At 39.1% G+C, this 19,993-nt stretch overlaps 1 protein-coding gene and 1 long non-coding RNA gene across 2 annotated transcripts in view; one reads left to right on the top strand and one right to left on the bottom strand.

Annotated features, from left to right (window-relative positions):
- Nucleotides 1–19,993, top strand: part of LOC124259811 (band 4.1-like protein 3) — an 83,015-nt gene that overhangs the window by 7,805 nt on the left and 55,217 nt on the right. The window lies entirely within an intron of this gene.
- Nucleotides 13,743–15,194, bottom strand: LOC124259828. Its single transcript, XR_006893935.1, has 2 exons — nucleotides 15,109–15,194; nucleotides 13,743–14,077 (listed from the first exon to the last, which is right to left on the bottom strand). It is a non-coding gene; the product is annotated as an uncharacterized LOC124259828 (long non-coding RNA).

Here is a 19,993-nt window from a genome sequence, read left to right as displayed (position 1 = left end):
TGTGGTGTTTCCATGGCTGGTATTAGTTAACATGTTTTATGCATTTCCATGAGGTGTGCATACCACACCCAAATATATGTAACATGTGTGTCCATGCATGCACCATACCACACCCAAAATAAATGGCTGGTTTTATGTAACATGTTTCCATGCATGCACCATACCACACCCAAATATATGTAACTATGACCATCACACCGCCCACCTACTAGAAATCAATGGTCCTGCAACGTTTTATCTGAAAACTGCACCCTTCCTATCCATCCATATAGTTTTGATACATTATTGTGCAGTCTTTCCCTATCATTGTACCATTAACCTCTATAATCAGCCTCCTGACCCCCTCCACTTACATAATATGCCAGTCCTTTTGTGTGGAAGAATCATTTTATACATATACCATATTCCATTATTCACTTCATGTATGTCTCATGTAAAAAACATACCCGGGAGATATAAGAGAAGATGTGTCAGGTCCTTATTGTATATAAATGCAAATGTCATATTTTGTACCTGGACATCATTGTATGTATGTATACTTAAATTATATTTTTAAATTTCTGTTATGACGCCAACATCTAATAATACTTAGGTTTATTCATATACTGTATGTTGTGTTTTAACACAGAGAAAAGTGACTCTCTGTGTGTATGTCAGTCATCTTGTCACTATGGTTGTAATATCCAACTATTCATGAAAAGAGAGAGGTTGATAAGAAAATTATTGAATCCATGAATTCCAATTCAGATTTATGTCTTTCAGTGCATGTGTATGAATATCCATATGTTAGATATGATAGTTGTGTAAACCCTCACAACAGAGGGCATACAGTCGGCAGAGATTCCTTCTGTGAGTGGAGGCAGTGCTTTACCACTCTCCATGATGTAGAAACTGATGGTTATCAGTAAATGGGAGAATGTCTCACATTCTCTGGGTGAACATTCCAGATTATTGAAGTGTACATCAGAACAGTACTGGGGCCCTATCCTGCCCCTGAAACCCCTTCAAGAGACAACTATCTAGTGCTGCAAATCATATCCTTCCTTCGAATCATCCCAGAGGATGTTTCTTGAATGCCATATCCTTTCTATATTTCAGTGTGACACATTTCTATAGTTATATTTAAGGAAGGATACACTTTGACTCATGACTGCTTCCCTTAACCTGAAGAGGAGATTTAAACTGAAAGTCCTGAATTCCACATTACAGTGAAATGTTCACCCCAAAACTAACACTATTTCATCAGAAATGTATCCAGTACTCTATAGCTACAGCCTCAAAAGGAAGTGTACCAGCATTGATTAATGTTTGTGTTAAAGAACTTAGGAATATATATATTTAATTAATGGAATATGTTTAATAAGAATAACAGCACATATGTTATTTTTCATCCATCCAAATTAAGACAATCAAGACAAGCTTGACCAGTCAATATTGTTGAGGTATTACAGCAAGATGCAACTGCATATATTGATGCACAAGTTGTTTCCCACACTGCACACAACCATTGCTATGTACCCACCTTACTCTATATTCTATACTTGTTTGGATAAATGTTCATGCTGGGGACACTTTGTAGTCCTTGCCCATATACCCCAGTACTGACCCTCCCTCCCTCCTCACTCACTCACCCACCCAACACCCACTCACTCACCTCACTCCCACCCACCTCACCCATCCACCCACCCACCTCACCCACCCACCCACCCACCCACCCACCCACTCACACCACCACCCTCACTCACTCACCCACCACTCACTCCTCACTCACTCACCCACCCACCCACACTCACTCCTCACTCACTCACCCACCCACCCACTCACTCACTCACTCACTCACTCACTGCCACTCACTCACTCACCCACCCACCCTCTCAGTGTTTAGTGATACAGTTGGCAGTAATTCCTTCACATTCAACCAAGATAATGACATGAGACCACACCATTGTAATAAGGTCTGTTGGCCACTATCAGCCTTGTGCAGCCAGTACATTCATGTGAAGACAAGTACTGATGATCACAGATCACATGAGAACTGACTCCCATAACGGGTTGGCCCGGTGTTTGCTGCACGTGTTCATCAAGTGTTCACACACTCATAGATATTCACCACCATGTAGGGCATATACATGAATATTCACCACAAATGATATTTGTTGAAGGTAGCGCTTTGGTCACTTGATTCAGTCCCTGGTGTGTGATTACTTGATATTTGTCCGATACTGAATACCAATTAACTGATCCGACACATTTCAGTGAAATAATCCTGCAGGCTACAACAAATATCCACTGGCATTCTGTACCATGGGTACTGATCCCTTCACAGAGGCCTTAGTGCCAGGGACTGCTGGTCCAAGGGATGCGTCATGAAAACATGGATTTAGACAAAACTGGTTTCAGAAAAATGTCTTCCAACTGCCACACCATTATCTAACAGATGTGCTTGGACTGAAAGTTTGATGTTGTCATGACAGTCAGTCAGAGTCATGTGCATTGAACATGTTTGTCTGAACTAGTGATGACTGATATAGCCATTGATGAAGAATTTGACAAGAAACATCTTGTACCATGTACTTATGCATCTTTCAGTGAGATCCCTTGACTATGGATCAGAACATACATTGACACAACAATGATGCAGTTGCAACATAGTGCAGCTAGGAATTTCAACATATCCAGAAAACATCAGAGAGAAACTATATAATGGATGACGTAGAGATGGCAGCACTGCCTCACGTGCAACTGCAACTACATTCAGAATTCTCACTGAATGAATGACACATGACACCATGTACATTCATGAATGTAACGGCTATGTGCTACTTCCCTACAACAAGGAAACAATGCAACACATCAACAGCTACAGTTCCTTCCGTGTACAAGAGTTTCATCAGAGATTGTACACAACACATAGCTACAGTTCCTTCCGTGTACAAGAGTTTCATCAGAGATTGTACACAACACATAGCTACATTTCCTTCCGTGTACAAGAGTTTCATCAGAGATTGTACACAACACACAGCTACATTCATACAAGAGTTTCATCAGAGATTGTACACAACACATAGCTACAGTTCCTTCCGTGTACAAGAGTTTCATCAGAGACTGTACACAACACACAGCTACATTTCCTGCCGTGTACAAGAGTTTCATAAGAGACTGTACACAACACATAGCTACAGTTCCTTCCGTGTACAAGAGTTTCATCAGAGACTGTACACAACACATAGCTACAGTTCCTTCCTTGTACAAGAGTTTCATCAGAGACCGTACACAACACATAGCTACAGTTCCTTCCTGTACAAGAGTTTCATCAGAGACAGTTCCTTCCTTGTACAAGAGTTTCATCAGAGATTGTACACAACACTAGCACAACACGACAACAATTATCTTCATGGATTGTGGCAATCCATCACCTAATCACATCCATCCTAATCCTGGCTAATTACAGTAAACAAACACCAGCAACCTGCTCAGCAATCGCTATTGATCCCTGTCTATCTATATGAGTCAGCCTTGGAGGGGGGAGGGGGGACACCCTCATGATGTCTTCATCAAGCATACTGTCTTTACCTGTTCTAATTACTATTCACTGTTCAATCAACAGATCAGACACCTTTGTGACCATTGTTCAAATTACTACCATGCACTTGTATATGCATCTGTTTTCTAATTACAAAATGCTTTGATCAGCTTGCCAGCTTGTATTGATCACTGACAAAGTAATTTGTCTACAATTATTGATCAGCATTACTTGATTGGTTATTGATTAGGACCTATAATTAGCCCAGGTGGATTTAGCTTCTCCAGGTGCATGTTGGCAGTGGTGGACGTTCTAACCATTTTCTAGGACGATTAGTATGTACTGATGGTGTGTGCACCTACTTTACAATGGAGATTGTTGTGTTAGGCCAAGTATATATTGGAGGAGTATGCAAAACACTGTCTACCTTACAATAAATCTCCCTTACATAGAAAACAGCAAGAATTGGCTTTCAAGAAATTATAAACAGTTTTAATAATTAGAACATTTTCAATTCTTTATTGTTGAAAGCTGATCCAGTGAGCTGTTAATTTCAGTCTCATGTCTTGCGGCACCAGTGTGTCGAGTCCACATTCCCATTGGGTTATTATCTGAGGACTTCTTTCCAGTGGTTTTATTATTGATGTGTATGTTTATGTTCATATTTTTCCACAAACTTTTTATATTTCTCCCAGGCAAGAATAATCAAACATGTTGCTATTATGGAAAAAGACATACAAAATAAAGTAGTTTGTATGTTTAATCTGGTGAATTTTTGCAGCATTTGGACTGACCTCACAATGCAAATGATCTGGAATTTTGATGTTTCAAATCTGATGATAAAAGTCAATCTCCTTTCCAAACATGATGTTAGGGGTCAAACTATCAATCATTATAATTCTCCCCTGCCAATGAGGTGATGTACCGGACAAGTCATCTAAAATGTAGACTAATTGCAAGGCACCTGATCAAATATTGATAACTTGATGAGGCGTGACGGAATATAACGTGTGGCAACAATGTCTGGTTTGGTGTGAAGTGGGTTAAAATGTATTGATCCTCCATACTATATACATAACCATTGACGATGCATGAAACAAGCAACCTTGTTCCCATAAGTGCTGTATTGAATTAATGTCATAACAATGGAAATATAGAAATAGAATGAACTTTCTCAAATCTATTGCCATATCAGTATATTTTCCAGGGGAGGATACAGCTTTTTGGGAAAGGGGGTGCACACTCTTGAGAAAGGGTGGTGGGGTGATGCACACTTCATTTTCACGAAAGTTTCAATGGTCATTTAATAAACTTTCAGGACAAAAGTGGGGGTGCACACCCCTGCAATCCCCCCACACCCTCTGGATCAGGGTCTGTGTTTTGGGTTTTAATAAATTTGGGGGTTGAGAAAGAATGCAAAATTAAGAAAGAATATTGCTTGAAAGTATTTGATTTTCAATTTGATTTTGTTTAGATGTTTTAAAAAAACTAAAAAGGCAGATCGATAACATAAAATATGAACAGGCTGCACTACAGGTTTGTGTGCTTGTATAGTTTGTGGTACACATGGAATAACTGTGTTACCAAAATGGCCTCAGGGGTTAAAAAATCCCATCGCCCGACCCCCGGGACAAGTCAGTTTTCATTTCGGGCAATCAAATAATGGTATCTTACTTGTCCGTGGGCTACTAGATAATTTCCACTCATGGTTTCAAACTGCAAATAAACTTTGATTTAATTTCATATCTGCTCAAAACGTAGCTATTAAATTTCGCAATGATAATAAAGTAGAGTTATCTTTCTTTGCTATTTATCACTTTTCAATAGATAGTCCAGTAAACATTAACATCAAATACGATGTTGATTTCTTTTTTCATAATTACATCATCATAATTATGTCATAAAATCAGGGCAAGTGGATAATTAGTGAGGACAAGTTACTTTCTTAAAGTCACTTGCCCTGTGGCAAGTGTCTTTTTAAAAAAAAATTGAACCCCTGGGCCTGTACTATGAGAGCTGTCTGCACAAACATCTACTTCAGTCACATGATTGTCTAACAACAAATAACTCTGCCATGTAACAATAGTTGTATTGTAGTAGCTCACTGCTGCACTGTATTCAGACTCCAGTCGGGTCAGTTCTTACTGGTCAGCCAGCCAGGGCAACAACAAGTACCAGTGATTATACTTTATGGTATGACATGACAGACATTCCATTTCCTTGTTCACTAAACCACAGAGATGTTCCTTTTAATGCATGACTTCCAAAACATGACCTGCAGTTGGCTTTAAATCAAATTCTAAAGAGGAACTTTGCTCATAGGTAAGATGCTCATTGTGTGTCCAGTTCCAGATGCTGAAATTAGGAGTTTTACCTCCTTTCCTTGTTATTTCTGCCATTAGGCAAGACCAATTTTATTTTTTGTTTTACAGATCTGCCTGTCTTATTTTTTCAAGAATTAGAAAAAACATAAAAATGAATTTTCCCTGCTCAAAAAATAAGATCCTAATGTTTTTATTGGCCAAAAATGTAAACTTACAAGAAATTTTTTTCGATTGTTTTTTGCCCCATATACACTTCATAAATTGTCAAAAGTAAGATATGTATAATAAGTATTTAGAAGGAATATTACTTTGACTGGTGATTTTATCTTTATTTTTTTCCCCTTCTGCCTTTAGGCTTTCTGAGGACAAAAATCCGTAAAACAAGAAATAAAATTGGTCAGGCCTTATGTAACAAGACCAGTCGATACAACAAGCCTCCTCCATCTAAATTGTTTGTTGGCTCATCAATGTCACAGTGCTCCCCCAGCTTGCATTGAATCATGGATGTCCCTTTTCAATTAATTGCACATGTTATTATAATCTAAATTTTCTCTCTCTCACTAATGCCAGCATGAATCTATGTCATTGTGACACATATCTCCAGGAATAATTTACCAATTAATTGATATACATGAAAACCTCTGAACAAGTAGGCACTATCAAATTAGCTGGGACTGTCAAATACCCAGAGCTTGATCCCCTTTTCATTTTTCTCAAACATCCAGTTTACAGAATGACCTGAGGTTGTTTAGACTCTACCACAATATGGGAAGTACTGCTGTACATTTGGAAATGGATTATTTGTGAACAAATACCTGTCGTATAGTCCTGATTTCTATGTGGTGAGATTTCTCACAGTAATCTCACTACACCCATGTTGTCAGCTGTCAATGGTCATTACTTGTGGGTGGTAACACAGTGTGAGAACTACTAGCACCCTAACAACTAACAACAACCATACTTCTGGGTTGAGAACAAGACTCTGCAGTAACAACTGTTGTCCTGGAAAGCTTTGAAGATACAAAATGTATTAAAAAACAAACATCTTTCATGAAACTAAGCATTATTAATGTTATAATTTTCACCTGAAACAAAAAAAATCATTATTTGATAAAAACAAATCTTTGTTATCAGTAATTGCAGCAGTCCCATTGGCTTAAAATTCTTCATTTCAATCTTTGACAAACGGATTTCTGTCACCCTTTGTGCAATGACGTCTATCATTTCTACACTATTTTCACACTACTACCTGGAGCGAAAAGAGTGAGTATGGTTTTATGCCACTTTTAGCAATATTCCAGCAATATCACGGCGGGGAACACCAGAAATGGGCTTCACACATTGTACCCATGTGGGGAATCTGACCCGGGGCTTCGGTGTGACAAGCGAACACTTTAACCACAAGGCTACCCCACCGTCCCTTGAGCAAAAAGACACTAGCAAAATAGTACCAGTATAAACTATCTTTTGATAGGGTTATTTTGAGTGTGACCAAACGCTGGGAGAAGTTGTCATATAAACTGTATTTAGTATATCTGAGTATTGGTACATTTTCATTTTATTTTTCAAATTAAACATTAGTAAACATTTCTGTTCGATTTTTCCTCTAAGTTTCTCATCATTATAATATATCTGAGTATTCCCATAAAAGGAAGTGATGTGTATCATGGCTACATCTTGCTTCTTTTCGATGTCTGCTGGACTGACTTTATTCTGAACAACCTTGTTCCACTGCTGTACAATAGGGAGATACACTGGGATAGACAAGCACTGCAACAGTGACTCAGATTTACTTTGATGATATACTAGTATTAGACTTGAGCTGATGTATCTTTTTTGGCATTTCAGAAAGTTGCAAGATGTTTTACACTCAGACTGAGTTTGTATCATGGAAATATTGAACTAACATATTGATTTTAACAAAGAACTGCGAACACAGACAGTCAGAGATCAAGAAGAGCTCAACTGCACTGATCATTAATTTCTCAGAAAGCAGTTTGATGGCTGTGCACCGATATTAAACAAACATTGAAGGCTCCTAATTTCTCACCTTTATGAGGTTTTACATACTTTTCTCTAAAATGGATTTTGAAGGATTTCTTTACTCAAAATGAGACCAGAATTGACTCATATGGCCAAACATTTCAAACTGTTGCTTGGCAACCAAGCTCTGTAAAGGCTAATTTTGCACAGAAATAATGGTTTCTCCTGTAGCACTCTGTACTATGGTTACAGATTTATTATATAACGAGAATCAATGTTTGGCGAATGTGGCTATAATGAGTTGGAGAGGCCAAACAAGATACTTGATGTCTATACAAAGTCCATTCCATAAAACAGATTGTCAAACATATATCCCATAGTGATGACAAAGAGTAATGATGTTCACAGAAGTCTCCCCTTCATGTGAATGTTCTACAGTTATTGGGCTTATTCCATGCATATAACATTCAGATTGATATCATCAACAACAGATTGTAGTAACCACCTACCTGTGACTTCATTATTGTACACACATATTGTGATGATGAAATGAGAAAAACTACATCAGCCGGTTTACAATATACCTCACAGACTGTCATTATGTATTCAATGAAACAATCACACAGCCCTACAGACATGAGGCTTCCTTCAGTCATGGGTTCCCCGGGTAAATTACTTTGAATTACATAACTGCTAGTATATTTCAAGGACTATATAAGGGTTTCTTGATAATTGTGGTTTACTTGTAAAATGACATCTTACTTAACATTATACATACCTATATTTCAGTCCTTTAATGTGGGTTCCTATAATAATGTTGGTTGTACGTGTAAATTGTTGTTATCTCGCCTTATATATAAATATATATTTCACCAGTTCTATCTGGGTTCCTTTAATAATTGTGTTCCTTTGTAATCTGATGTTAAACTAACCCTACACAAAGCTTGATAGTGACTCTATCAATGTATCAGTAAATCCGAAGCAATTCAAGCTCATCTGCTTGACATGTGTACATACCTGTGCTCATCAAATACCAGAGAAGTGGAGAGATTTATCATTAGCCTGATAGAACAGACTTGTTTACACAAATAATCATAGAACATCCACAATCTAAACATTTGAATGCTAGTGTTTGTTCAATCAATTCCTGACTGACACTTGGACTAAACTCCCTCCCAGAGTCCCCCATCATCTGTCCAAGTAACCATGTCCGTCCCCTCACGCTGCAATGTTAACATGCACTCATCAACACTCACTTAGTGCTGGCTGGGGGCTGCATATCCCTCATATATGTGGCATGTATTGGTGGACTGGCTGGTATGTAAACAGGATGGATGTAACTCATACTGATGTCATTGCACTGGATGGAGGGCATGCATTAAGTCATAGAGCAAGCTGCATTGTGAATATGCATTTTAAGTCATAGAGCAAGCTGCACTGTGAATATGCATTTTAAGTCATAGAGCAAGCTTCATTGTGAATATGCATTAAGCAAGCTCACAGAGCAAGGTGGACTGTGAATATGTATCACAGCATACTTCATTGTGAGCAATAGAGCAAGCTGCACTGTGAATATGCATTTTAAGTCATAGAGCAAGCTGCACTGTGAATGCAGGCTATGTATTATAGCATAGAGCAAGGTGCACTGTGAATATACATTATAGCATAGAGCAAGGTGCACTGTGAATATGCATTGCATTATAGGGGAAGGTCATCTATGAATATGCATTATATTGCAAAGAGCATGGTGCACTGTGAATATGCATTACATCATAGTGCAGTTTGCTCTAGGTGGACAATATGCATTATATCATTATTTGACAGTCACCTCAACTTCAACATAAATAGGTCACTAGTATCCCATCCAGACTGAATGTTGCTGACTCATGAGGATTGTTTGAGTGTAATCTGTGTGTCACTCACTCACTCACTCCTCTGTGACTATTGTTCCTCAGCAAGTGTTGCCCGCTACCCAAGTGGTCACTCCCCTGGCATGTGTTATATCTCAGATTGATACCCTTCCCAAACCTCAAGTTATCTGCATACAAGCTCTACCAACATATTCAAATACTTATCATTATTTTGTTAGAATCTGAAGTGGTGTGAGGGTTTACAGAAACAAGAGATATCTTGTACGTCCCCCACCCAAGGCTAACATCTTCTCTCTCTGAACCTCTGTTAAACTGCTGTGTCAGCTACAAGTTTCCCTTTACACATGAATGGTCATCAAACTAGTCACCTTCTTGTCCAACAAAACACAGGTAAACATCACCTGGTGAAAACTCGTTAACCCCAGTGTGCGACCAGGTAGAATCTACAATAGTGTATTTGTGCAGGTTGTTCACATGCCAGGATTAACAGTATCTCAATAGTCAAGGTAAAGTGATCCCGACTATATGAAGTTTTTACTGTTGTTGTTGACACCTGCTGGATTAACTTCACCTGTGTATGGACAGTTAGCCCTGCAGAGGGCAAAGGTGGAACTGGAAGAATAATACAGGACTGGTCAGGCTCGGTTGACATGGTAATGACACTGGAGTGGACAAAATGATGGTGGCTTTATACTGGGCAGGACACTGTGTCATTCTACTCAGCCATTACTAAGAATGTCAAGTTGAGTATGTTCATAACAAACCAGATGACTCAATTCAATCTGCCAAACATTCCCCTAAAAATAGGGACACATCGTTTCATGCTGACCACAATCTTCAGATTTAATCATCTTTCATAATAAATGCCTTCATAACTGTAAAGTTAAACATAAACTCATGATAATAGAGTCCTCATCAATATCATCATATATAACCACTGTTATAACCACATCAGCGTCTGTGTTACTAGTGCTGGCTACTGCTGTAACTCCATTACTACTACTCAGCTACTACAATCACTACTACTCTAGTCATTACTTGTACTGACACTGCTACTACTACTACAACTACTACTACTACTACTACAACTACTACAACTACTACTACTACTACTATGGATCCTACTACTACAATGAAGTCTACTTATACCACATGCACTACCATTACATCTACTACTACAACTACTACTACTACTACTACTACTACTACTACTACTACTACTGCTATGAACTAACTACATGTACTACTAATACTAATACTACTTATACTATATGCACTACTATTACATCTACTACTACTAACTACTACAACTACTACTACTACTACTACTACTACAACTACTACTACTACTACTACTATACTACTACTACTTCTACAACTACTACTACAACTACTACTACTACTACTACTACTACTACTACTACTACTACTACTACTGCTATGAATCCTACTACTTCAATGAAGTCTACTTATACCACATGCACTACCATTACATCTACTGCTGCACCTGCCACTACTACTACAACTGCCACTATAATAATACTGCCACACTAACACTACTGCCCCATTCCTACTGCTACCATGATCATCAACTGCCAAATGAATGACACAATAAAGCACTTTGCTATGGTTCACAGTTTATAGTCAATATCATTGTGTGGTCGAGACATTGAAGATCACTGAGGCAGTTCTGGCTGTCTGTGCAGGCTGATGGAAGGCGCAGTTCTGGCTGTCTGTGCAGGCTGATGGAAGGCGCAGTCAATACATGGATTGATCACAAAGCTGTCCTCAGTCTGCCATGTCATGGTGGCATGCATGAGCGATGTCTCTTGTGGCAGACAGGGACGCCAGCCATTATGATTGACGAGACCGTGACAGTGTATACTTATAGATCACTTTGTGTTGCAACATTCTGGTGAGGCGCCCTTGGGTGGAGGCAGGTAGCTGAGCATGGCACATGGGGGATTTGGTCACAGTGAAGTACACACAATGTGTATAGTGACAGTGAAGTATGCACAGTGTGTATAGTGACAGTGAAGTATGCACAGTGTGTATAGTTACAGTACAGTAATGCAGTCTGTAAGTCACAGTAAAGTTCTGACTCACCATCTTGTAACAACAGCCTTGTATCCAAAACTACATAAATATGTAAATAAGGGAAACAAACAAGCAGGGAAGCACACTACAGTTTTTGCAAGTCAGCCAACCTGTGTACCAGTGAGAAAAGTAGTTATTTATAACTCTACCTTGACAGATACATTCCCGCAATCAGTGTTCCCCTCCCCACACATAGATGACGTACCACCACACTACCACATCTACAGGTACGCAATCTGTTAACCATCTGAAGTTAAACTCAGTTAACCGGATTACATTTGATTTAATGTTAGAGTGTCCTGCCACAGACTTCCATCCTCTGATGTTGTGAGGTGGGATTCTGCAGGTGACACCTCCACACAATAGTCTCCCGCTGACTGGCGCCACCTGGCTCCCCGCTTTCCATGTTACCTGCTGTAGTAGTCATCAATGAATGGCTTTTTTTCAGAAACTTTATTAATAGAATAAACCCCAGATTATTGATCTGGACTCAGGATTAAAACAATATTACATGACAAGACCTAATTTAATGGGGACCTGAAAGTTACAAACTGATGTAAATGATGATTTTCAGTGAAAGCTGTTAGTGAAGCGGCCATTTGTTCATGTTGTACAGATAATCTGCTTCATTGTAGGACCAAACAATGTCACTGCTAATTTCAGAGCTCTCTACTTTAAACACTTTATGCCTGCATGAGGTTCACAGAAGGCTTCAGTTCAATATTTCTTACTTTCCACTGCTGCAAATGTAGGAGCAGACTTGTCAGTAAACAATGTGCCAGTTAAAATATCACAGGAAATCCAGACAGCCTGTCTCCTGGACTCTAGGGAATATAGAAAATAAAAAATTCAGCTTAAGTCTAGAATGATCTGGCCAGATTAGATGATCTCAGCCCGAAAATAGGCACTGTTCTGGGCTCCACATGGATTTTTTCTTCTATTTTGTAGATAAACATTTAGATTACTTTTTGTAATGCATGAAACCTGGTTTGATAAAAGATGAATCTATTACATTATGACACAAAGGATGTCAATTTCCATAAGACTCTACAGGGATAAGATATCAGCCTGGGACAGCAGGACTTCTCTGCTTCATGATTGTAACTGAGCATCTTGCATTTTCTGTGATGAGCAAGCATTTAGCAACTCAAACACAGCCTCCTCACTGGTCACTTTCATTCCACTGCCGAAGGGAGGATCGTGTCCACTCTTCAATGTAGTGAACTGCAAGCATCAAATTGTTTCAGATACCAAGGGTCAAACCCATTCATTATTTCCACTGATTGATCTGGGGGGCCCAGGCGAGATGCGCATTCCTGTGATATGAGAGGCCCCTCATCCAAAGCTTTTAAGCTAATCATCAGAATCAGCTGTGGTATGGCATGTAGTCCCTAAATGCGCTCCATTGAAGAATCATTCATGTATGAAAATGTGCAATTGTAATCGTATGGATGCCTATCAACCCTCTGTGTGAAAATTATACATATACCTCTCACTGACTTGTCCACTTAAACTCTCCATCACCTCCTGAATAAGACACATACACAGATGCAAGAACACCCACATGTGCACACACACACATATGGACACACACATATATGCATGCACATGCATGCACACGCACATATGGACACACCTTCAACTTTCAAACTTTCTGAATAAAAGGGTCAGTTTTACAAAAATGTAATATTTAGATTACACAGTTTCAAGTTATCTTAACCTGAAATATAGCTGTGGTTTCAGAAAGTTGTGCAGTAAGCTATACTGAGAAATAAGCCTACAGTATTCTGGGTTATCATGACTTGAGCCCTGATTCCTAGCGCAACACTGGTCTTAAACATCCAGCAATACCAACCTGTCACTTCAAATGACCTTGACATCCGTTGTGTCTACCACACAGCCTCCGATGTTACGAGAGTTACTACAGCAGCGTCTCATACTTCCCACACTTGCCATGTTGTTGTTTATTGTTTTATTTCCATAGCAACACAACATGCACCACTGAAGGCCAGTCACGATGATTGTGTAATTTTAGTTTTCCTGTTCACTTATATCTGCAATCAGTTACTGCCAGTGTTGTTCGGAGTTCTAAGCAAAACATGTAATTGGACAATTTAAATCTCCTTGCCAATGTTCCAATCTTCTGGGAGTACTGAGGGTCAGGTACCAAGCTCCTGCTGTAATCCAGCCGCCCTAGGGTCCTATACAGATGACACCACTCGCAAGATAGCACCGGTACTTACATGATACGCAGCTGAACAGGAGCGTGCCTGTAGTTCCTGTTGAGGTAGGAATGGTGCTCATTAACTTAGGATTTAAGATAGGCATTAATAGATAATGTGAGATGAAGATGGCAATAGGAGTGCTCTTTCCCATCATTCCAATATAGATGTACAGTGCTTGTACATAACCACAAGATGGGCTCAATTTTCATATTGTTTCCTTGTCATTAAGATTACAGTTTAAAATGGAATGTACATTGCTTGCATCTGGAATTTACCTGTTGAGTTTACTTTGTATTTATTTGTAGTTTGTGGAATATTGCCACCAAGGAATGTTACACATTACAATTCTTATCTTTCAATTCAGCACGTGATTACTTCACATTTCTAACAAGAAGATATAAAAGTCATACTGCCAGAATTTCAGAGGTTTAGGACGATATCCCCATGGCAAATACGAATTTGATATTTTATACTTTAAAAATACTGATGGATTCATATTCTATATGGTATGGGATCCATTGTGTGATGTAAAATATGTAGAACAAATAATTGCTCCCTTTCTATATGACAGCGTCATCAGTTTTATAACAACAGAAGGGACAGTTCTAGATGTGGATGTGTGGACTCCAAGACACTGTATTGCTTAGTAGGGTCACAGAAAAGGGGCAAGACAATACCCAGTTTTAAACTGGATGACTACTATAATGACTCATTTATTGTCAAACTTCAGAACTAATTGATGTATGTAGTAAGATAACAAAATGTTATGTCTGATAAATGTCTGATAGGAGCATTCAGATAGAGCGGTATTGCTTTAACTCCAAATAATGTATACTAAATAGTGAAATGTGTTTGAATCACAACATATTTCTCCCTTATCTGCTGTTCAAGTAAGAGCTCACAAACAGTAATTCCAGCAGTGACATTTAATCAAGGTAAATAACAGTCGCCCTGGCTTTAAATCCTGTAACAAAATGGCTTCTGCAATGTATGTCCTCACAACCGTATAACTGCATGCTTTAGATGTAATCACCACCTAATCTCGGGCATGAAATGTTTCTTATTACAGCTAGCTCATCCCTCACCTGATAACGTTTTCCAAATGCTAAAGCTGCTGTCTTGTATTGTCCCAGCAGCAGGTTGTGTTTCACATTACACAGGTGGCGCTACCTGGTGTTCACAGTTACTTAATGAAAACTGAGTTTCAGCCAACATATTGACACAGAACATATTTGTGTTGATTTAGTATGAAAATGTACTTGTGCTTTAGCATCTTGAACTTACTGTAATACTGCCTGAAAAAACACAACAGTCAGTTACTCGAATCCCCCCCCACACACACACACACTCTCTCTCTCTCTCTCCACAAACTCCACTATCTACTAATCTACTTAATTAGAATTGCTTAGCATTAAAAAACTGTATCTCATAAGTCTAAAGAAGACTACAGAATACATCACTGTCATCAGTTAAAAACAATAATTTGCATATATCTTGTGACCGTAACCATTTAAACTTTAAAACAGATCAATCCTGCTGCAGACAAGCGTGAATCGATGGTCATTACACGAAAACATTAAACAGTTTCATGTCTCCCGAGACTCTATAAATAAAACTAGCTTAATGTGATAGGAAAGTGAATAATACTGGGTAACAAAGTTCACCCCACTTCCTGGGAAACATCTGACATTTTGTTAGTTATTGTCTCTGTCTGCCTGGCGTGACCACGGTCTGGCTGAATCAGAGGGTGGCCATGGACATTGGACGCTTATTGATCTGTCCACACAATCAAAAAGACACACTCATCCCCATTCCTTCCACTGTTGGAATGTCCTCCTCATTCAGATCTTGTTGCAGTTAGTTGCCATGGTGATCACCTGAGGTGAACTCTGTGGCTGGTTGGCTGTGAGTGATGAATGGAAGGAAATGATGGAAGGAGGGAATTTCATGGATGAATGAACAATACAGACAGCGCAAATTTCCCCAATGTCTGTTTATATGTTACTCAGGCTCTTTAGAGAGTTTAGAAACCAGGAATAATGTGACCTGCTGGTGTCTGGTAAGGGGGCATGATTTAATCAATAGTTTATCATCCTTACCACAAGTTTGTGATGAGATTGTGACTTGAGAAGTGCCTGCAAAAAAACTTATTTAAGAAACAGTGAATATAATCCAGAAGTACCACCCACAGCATATGAAATTACCTTGTTAAAAACCCATGATACAACAACAGTTCATTCACATGTGGTATGATACAACCATACACACCAACTTGAGTACAATACTATTGTACACACCAACCAGAGTACAATGACATTGTACACCAAAATAGAGAACAAAACCATTGTACACACCAACCAGAGTACAATACCATTGTACACATACACCAACCAGAGTACAATCACATTGTATACACCAACCAGAGTACAATACCATTGTACACACCAACCAGAGTACAATACCAATTGTACACACCAACCAATTTGTACACACCATCCATTTTGTACACACCAACCAGCGTACAATACCATTGTACACACCTGAATACAATACCATTGTACACACCAACCAGCGTACAATACCATTGTACACACAGACCTGAGTACACACACCAAACCAGTGAGTACAATACCATTGTACACACAGGCCTGAGTACAATACCACTGTACACACCAACCAGAGTACAATACCATTGTACACACCAACCAGAGTACAATACCATTGTACACACCAACCAAAGTACAATACCACTGTACACACAGACCTTAGTACAATACCATTGTACACACCAACCAGAGTACAATACCATTGTACACACCAAGCTGAGTACAATACCATTGTACACACCAACCAGAGTACAACACCACTGTACACACTGACCTGAGTACAATACCAGTGTACATACCAACCAGAGTACAATACCAGTGTACACACCAACCAGAGTACAACACCACTGTACACACAGGCCTGAGTACAATACCACTGTACACACCAACCAGAGTACAATACCAGTGTACACACAGACCTGAGTACAATCCCATTGTACACACCAACCAGAGTACAATACCATTGTACACACCAACCTAAGTACAATACCACTGTACACACCGACCTGAGTACAATACCATTGTACACACCAACCAGAGTACAATACCATTGTACACACCAACCAGAGTACAATACCATTGTACACACCAACCAGAGTACAACACCAATGTACAAACTGACCTGAGTACAATACCATTGTACACACCAACCAGAGTACAACACCACTGTACACACTGACCTGAGTACAATGCCAGTATACACACCAACCCAAGTACTGTAATTCCACTGTACACACCAACCTGAAAACAATGTAACCACTGTACACCCCAACTAGAGTACAATACCATTGTACACCCCAACTAGAGTACAATACCACTGTACATACCAACCTGAGAACAATGAGTAAAATAAGATTATACCTATCAACTAGATTTAAATACCATTGTACAAATCAACTAATTACAATAATTGCTCATCAGCTCGATTACAATACCATTATAATGTGTTTATAATGTTGGTGCTGTAACCTAGTTGATGAGTACAATTGTAAAATGATTTAAATCACTAATGACCCAGCATGATACTTAATGAACAATTCTTGTTAACATGCCCAAATAAATATTTTAATCAGAACAATATGTACCGTTTTATATTTCCTATATGAAGAAATATGACGAGTCATTCACTGTGTAAACATGATGAGTATGGCGCCAGTGTGGATAGCCTCCATTCTGTACATGCAGTGACAGTAACAGAGAAGTGCAAACAGCATACATGCATGGCACATACTACAGTCAAAGTATCAATACGATCAATGCGATCGGTTCATCTGAATTATGTAATACTGCTGAGCCTAATCAAACACAAGAAATTTGCACACACTGACTGACTTGCTGGGAACCCGCTAAGACAATCTGACCATGTTTGTATTTACCTTGCTGTGACATGTGTCACGAGTCACTCGAAATGGTTGAATGGCGAGACGGGACAAAACAGGTCTGACTGGGATTCGCGCATGTGTCTGCCAACATAGTGCTGGTGTGATAAAGTCAGTTTGCAAACTTGATTTGACTGTAAATACAGACTTTATTCAGAAAGGTGATATATCAAATGTGTTACTGGTAAGCTGGCTTCATGACAATGGCAATGATGATGATCATGATCATGACAACACTGAGGACAACAATGATGAAAACGACGACGGCGATGATGATTAGGAAAGCATTATTCCACTTGAGTACTTCACACAATTATTATCTTAAACGCTACCCTAACTATGGGTTACAATATGATGGAGGTGACACCCTGTTCTTCCCTTTGTCACTACTAGGCTGAGCATACACAGAACCCTGTCTGGTATACCACATAGATTACAGATTAAGAAACACAAAGTAACCCACAATGATAGCTCCAGCCTCCTACAGCAGCTTGAAGATGTAGTGTCGCCTCTGGACATATCTCTCCTCTACAATACCCTGCCTCTTATCTGCCAGGTGACACAAAGGTCATGGCCATGAGGTGGAACCCTGAATAATTCTCCAGTAATGTAGAAAATGTTCCCATCTATGTCTTTATAGTCATGTTTCTGCCATTAACTGTCTGTTGTGTCCATTACATGTACATTACCAGTTGTAGTGTTTATGCTTATTGTCCGGTATGGTCCGGTTTACATTATATTCTCCGTCTATTAAAGCGAACGGAAATGTATCTGCGCATGAGCAGCATGAATGGGCAGACGAGTAAAGTGCGGGAGCTGCGAACACGTGTTGTTGTTGTTTTGTGTATGAAACAGAAGGGACTTAAATGGGAGCGCACTAAGTGGCAACACCACATGAATGGCGACGAGGATGGGATTCGAACCCACGCGGGGCCACTTAGTGCGCCCCATTTAAGTCCGCTTGTTTCACACATAAAAAACAACAACACGGTTCAAGCAACTCCACTTTACTCGCTCTGCTCCATCTCATGCTAGATACATTCGCGTTTTAATAGACGGAGAAATATAATAAACCGATCCATACCGACAATAAGCATAAACACTACATCCCTCCTTTTTGTCAAGAAATGAATGATTACTATCATAACACTTAGATAATAAAATTAAGGATTAACATTCAGATGTTAATAATGCCAAATTAAAGTTACAACCTCCATTATTTCAATACCACTTGACTTCAACATGTTCAAGAAATCATAAAACCAATCTTGGATGGAAATCTACCTAAACCTATATTTAGAAGTCTTATCCAGAAATTATCGTGCCCAAAGATATGATAAAGCAATACTGTAACAAAACAAATTCCACATTTTCTGTAGGTCTACATAAAATAAGCATACCTTCTGATATAAATTAAATTTAAATATTTTCTCAAGTTTACATTTTCACTTCCAGTTGTCTGAATTGTTCCTTGAAACAATTGTTCCTTGAATTGTCACTTATGAGTTCACATAACCCAGCACAAAGTCTCCAAATCTTTCGGAGGCTCTCTTCTTATTCTTATTAGGTCTCTGAGTTACTCTCTGTTTTGCTGCACCGGTGTACTGTCAATGTCTGTTACTTTAGAAACACTTGTATCTTCAGATACCTCTGCTGTCTCAGACAACGCATATGTTGACTAGAAACATGACTGTTAGTGTTCTGCACATCACCATCTGGTTTTGACACATACTTTTTTAACATGAGTAACATGTCGCCTCTATACATGCCACCTGTACTAGATTCCAGATCAACTGCATTCCCATACCTTTTCACTACTGTACAAAGTTGAGGATGGAAATTACTGCTTAACTTGTTCTCGCGATGTTGTCTAACAAGCACTTTATCCCTGTCTGTATCGGGTATGTTGAGCACATCGCTTCAGATCAGCATAATCCTTCCCTTTCATCTTTTTGTACAGAGTGAAGTCTCGGACATCATCGTCG

Source organism: Haliotis rubra, unplaced genomic scaffold (genome assembly GCF_003918875.1).
Source record: "Haliotis rubra isolate DU_JTF1 unplaced genomic scaffold, ASM391887v1 Scf739, whole genome shotgun sequence".
NCBI classification, from domain to species: Eukaryota; Metazoa; Mollusca; class Gastropoda; order Lepetellida; family Haliotidae; genus Haliotis; species Haliotis rubra.
This window is presented reverse-complemented; position numbering and strand designations above follow the sequence as displayed.